We start from the raw sequence: 5,000 nt of genomic DNA, 5'->3' as shown, positions 1-5,000 counted from the left end.
GGGGAGCGCGCCCGTCTTCGGGGCTTGTTGCTGGCCGTTGGAGGAGCTCCAGCGGACCGGGGGGAGCGCGCCCGTCTTCGGGGCTTGTTGCTGGCCGTTGGAGGAGCTCCAGCGGACCGGGGGGAGCGCGCCCGTCTTCGGGGCTTGTTGCTGGCCGTTGGCGGAGCTCCAGCGGACCGGGGGGAGCGCGCCCGTCTTCGGGGCTTGTTGCTGGCCGTTGGAGGAGCTCCAGCGGACCGCGGGGAGCGCGCCCGTCTTCGGGGCTTGTTGCTGGCCGTTGGAGGAGCTCCAGCGGACCGCGGGGAGCGCGCCCGTCTTCGGGGCTTGTTGCTGGCCGTTGGAGGAGCTCCAGCGGACCGGGGGGAGCGCGCCCGTCTTCGGGGCTTGTTGCTGGCCGTTGGAGGAGCTCCAGCGGACCGCGGGGAGCGCGCCCGTCTTCGGGGCTTGTTGCTGGCCGTTGGCGGACCGGGGGGAGCGCGCCCGTCTTCGGGGCTTGTTGCTGGCCGTTGGCGGAGCTCCAGCGGACCGGGGGGAGCGCGCCCGTCTTCGGGGCTTGTTGCCGGCCGTTGGAGGAGCTCCAGCGGACCGCGGGGAGCGCGCCCGTCTTCGGGGCTTGTTGCTGGCCGTTGGAGGAGCTCCAGCGGACCGCGGGGAGCGCGCCCGTCTTCGGGGCTTGTTGCTGGCCGTTGGAGGAGCTCCAGCGGACCGGGGGGAGCGCGCCCGTCTTCGGGGCTTGTTGCTGGCCGTTGGAGGAGCTCCAGCGGACCGCGGGGAGCGCGCCCGTCTTCGGGGCTTGTTGCTGGCCGTTGGAGGAGCTCCAGCGGACCGCGGGGAGCGCGCCCGTCTTCGGGGCTTGTTGCTGGCCGTTGGCGGACCGGGGGGAGCGCGCCCGTCTTCGGGGCTTGTTGCTGGCCGTTGGCGGAGCTCCAGCGGACCGGGGGGAGCGCGCCCGTCTTCGGGGCTTGTTGCCGGCCGTTGGAGGAGCTCCAGCGGACCGCGGGGAGCGCGCCCGTCTTCGGGGCTTGTTGCTGGCCGTTGGAGGAGCTCCAGCGGACCGCGGGGAGCGCGCCCGTCTTCGGGGCTTGTTGCTGGCCGTTGGAGGAGCTCCAGCGGACCGGGGGGAGCGCGCCCGTCTTCGGGGCTTGTTGCTGGCCGTTGGAGGAGCTCCAGCGGACCGCGGGGAGCGCGCCCGTCTTCGGGGCTTGTTGCTGGCCGTTGGCGGACCGGGGGGAGCGCGCCCGTCTTCGGGGCTTGTTGCTGGCCGTTGGCGGAGCTCCAGCGGACCGGGGGGAGCGCGCCCGTCTTCGGGGCTTGTTGCTGGCCGTTGGAGGAGCTCCAGCGGACCGCGGGGAGCGCGCCCGTCTTCGGGGCTTGTTGCTGGCCGTTGGAGGAGCTCCAGCGGACCGCGGGGAGCGCGCCCGTCTTCGGGGCTTGTTGCTGGCCGTTGGAGGAGCTCCAGCGGACCGGGGGGGAGCCGGGCGTTCGAGTTGCCCAGGCAGGGGGTTATCCTCCACTAGCAAACCTCCATGAGCAGCGGAGCCCGTCAGCTGCGCCAAAAAGAACCACACGAGGGCGACCTGGGGTTGAAATCCCCCGCCACATAGGAACGAATGCCGGGCGTTCGAGTTGCCCAGGCAGGGGGTTATCCTCCACTAGCAAACCTCCATGAGCAGCGGAGCCCGGTCAGCTGCGCCAAAAAGAACCACACGAGGGCGACCTGGGGTTGAAATCCCCCGCCACATAGGAACGAATGCCGGGCGTTCGAGTTGCCCAGGCAGGGGGTTATCCTCCACTAGCAAACCTCCATGAGCAGCGGAGCCCGGTCAGCTGCGCCAAAAAGAACCACACGAGGGCGACCTGGGGTTGAAATCCCCCGCCACATAGGAACGAATGCCGGGCGTTCGAGTTGCCCAGGCAGGGGGTTATCCTCCACTAGCAAACCTCCATGAGCAGCGGAGCCCGGTCAGCTGCGCCAAAAAGAACCACACGAGGGCGACCTGGGGTTGAAATCCCCCGCCACATAGGAACGAATGCCGGGCAACCAGGGGTCGAAATCCCCCATTGAAATGAATGGCGGGCAACCAGGGGTCGAAGTCCCCCATTGAAATGAATGGCGGGCGACCAGGGGTCGAAATCCCCCATTGAAATGAATGGCGGGCAACCAGGGGTCGAAGTCCCCCATTGAAATGAATGGCGGGCAACCAGGGGTCGAAGTCCCCCATTGAAATGAATGGCGGGCAACCAGGGGTCGAAGTCCCCCATTGAAATGAATGGCGGGCTACCAGGGGTCGAAATCCCCCATTGAAATGAATGGCGGGCGACCAGGGGTCGAAATCCCCCATTGAAATGAATGGCGGGCTACCAGGGGTCCAAGTCCCCCATTGAAATGAATGGCGGGCTACCAGGGGTCGAAATCCCCCATTGAAATGAATGGCGGGCTACCAGGGGTCCAAGTCCCCCATTGAAATGAATGGCGGGCTACCAGGGGTCGAAATCCCCCATTGAAATGAATGGCGGGCGACCAGGGGTCGAAATCCCCCATTGAAATGAATGGCGGGCAACCAGGGGTCGAAGTCCCCCATTGAAATGAATGGCGGGCTACCAGGGGTCGAAATCCCCCATTGAAATGAATGGCGGGCGACCAGGGGTCGAAATCCCCCATTGAAATGAATGGCGGGCTACCAGGGGTCCAAGTCCCCCATTGAAATGAATGGCGGGCGACCAGGGGTCGAAATCCCCCATTGAAATGAATGGCGGGCTACCAGGGGTCCAAGTCCCCCATTGAAATGAATGGCGGGCTACCAGGGGTCGAAGTCCCCCATTGAAATGAATGGCGGGCTACCAGGGGTCGAAATCCCCCATTGAAATGAATGGCGGGCGACCAGGGGTCGAAATCCCCCATTGAAATGAATGGCGGGCAACCAGGGGTCGAAAGTCCCCATTGAAATGAATGGCGGGCGACCAGGGGTCGAAATTCCCCATTGAAATGAATGGCGGGCAACCAGGGGTCGAAATTCCCCATTGAAATGAATGGGCCCATTCATTTTCAATGGCCGGGCTACCAGGGGCGCAGTACCACCTGTCGTCATTAGGGGCGCTGTAGATAGGGGACCGAGTCCCCCCATTCGAGAGGTTTGCACCCAAACCTCAAAATGGTTGGTGTACAATTATAGGAGAGACCTTTTTAAGACGTGGGAGCTCCAGGGCAAATCAAGGGAGGCTCGACCAACCCATATCCGCTTTAGATGCACTTTAGGTCGGACTCCCTTGCCAGATGGTCCCCTCCTCAGCCTGGTTCTCGAATTTTTTCTAAGTCAGCCCAACTTGGAAATATTTTCAGAGTGCCACTTTCAAGGGAGTTTCGCCCAACCCCTATCCGCCTAAGAGGCACTTCAGGTCGGCCTGACTGGCCACATTTTCCCCCTCCTCATCCTGGTTCTCGAATTTTTTCTAAGTCAGCCAAACTTGGAAATTTTTTCAGAGTGCCACTTTCAAGGGAGTTTCGCCCAACCCCTATCCGCCTAAGAGGCACTTCGGGTCGGCCTGACTGGCCACATTTTCCCCCTCCTCATCCTGGTTCTCGAATTTTTTCTAAGTCAGCCAAACTTGGAAATTTTTTCAGAGTGCCACTTTCAAGGGAGTTTCGCCCAACCCCTATCCGCCTAAGAGGCACTTCAGGTCGGCCTGACTGGCCACATTTTCCCCCTCCTCATCCTGGTTCTCGAATTTTTTCTAAGTCAGCCAAACTTGGAAATTTTTTCAGAGTGCCACTTTCAAGGGAGTTTCGCCCAACCCCTATCCGCCTAAGAGGCACTTCGGGTCGGCCTGACTGGCCACATTTTCCCCCTCCTCATCCTGGTTCTCGAATTTTTTCTAAGTCAGCCAAACTTGGAAATTTTTTCAGAGTGCCACTTTCAAGGGAGTTTCGCCCAACCCCTATCCGCCTAAGAGGCACTTCGGGTCGGCCTGACTGGCCACATTTTCCCCCTCCTCATCCTGGTTCTCGAATTTTTTCTAAGTCAGCCAAACTTGGAAATTTTTTCAGAGTGCCACTTTCAAGGGAGTTTCGCCCAACCCCTATCCGCCTAAGAGGCACTTCGGGTCGGCCTGACTGGCCACATTTTCCCCCTCCTCATCCTGGTTCTCGAATTTTTTCTAAGTCAGCCAAACTTGGAAATTTTTTCAGAGTGCCACTTTCAAGGGAGTTTCGCCCAACCCCTATCCGCCTAAGAGGCACTTCGGGTCGGCCTGACTGGCCACATTTTCCCCCTCCTCATCCTGGTTCTCGAATTTTTTCTAAGTCAGCCAAACTTGGAAATTTTTTCAGAGTGCCACTTTCAAGGGAGTTTCGCCCAACCCCTATCCGCCTAAGAGGCACTTCGGGTCGGCCTGACTGGCCACATTTTCCCCCTCCTCATCCTGGTTCTCGAATTTTTTCTAAGTCAGCCAAACTTGGAAATTTTTTCAGAGTGCCACTTCCAAGGGAGTTTCGCCCAATCCCTATCCGACTTAGAGGCACTTCGGGTCGGCCTCCCTGGCCAGATTTTCCCCCTCCTCAGCCCCGGTTCTCAAATTTTTTTCCAAGTCGGCCGATCTTCCGGATATTTTCAGAGCGCCGCCCCCGGAGCCTCCGGAGCCTCGGCAGCAGGCCGTCGCCCGCGACACGCCGCACCTTCTCCCACGTACGAACGGCATCCAAGACCCGCCTTCGGAGGGCCCCCGCCGGCCGGCCTCGCGCCGGTGTTCGGGCGGGCGGCTCCTCCGGCTCGCGGGTCGCCTTACAGCGCCCCGGCCACCGCGAACGCCGGCCTTTGACGGCCCGGCGCTCGCACAGCCCCGGCGCGCTCCGATTGGAAGCGAGGCCGAGACGCCCCCCGAACCGGCGACGTACGCCCCCCCTCCCTTTAACCGGGGCGGGGGGGTTACGAAGCCATCACCCGGCCGTCCTACGACGGAGCCCGGCGCCCCGCCGGCCCTCCCTCCCCCGCCCGACAGGCGCG

Source organism: Leptonotus elevatus, unplaced genomic scaffold (assembly GCF_054856555.1).
Source record: "Leptonotus elevatus isolate MCC_2025b unplaced genomic scaffold, RoL_Lele_1.0 HiC_scaffold_213, whole genome shotgun sequence".
NCBI classification, from domain to species: domain Eukaryota; kingdom Metazoa; phylum Chordata; class Actinopteri; order Syngnathiformes; family Syngnathidae; genus Leptonotus; species Leptonotus elevatus.
The sequence above is the reverse complement of the archived record's forward strand: the minus strand, read 5'-3'. Positions refer to the sequence as shown.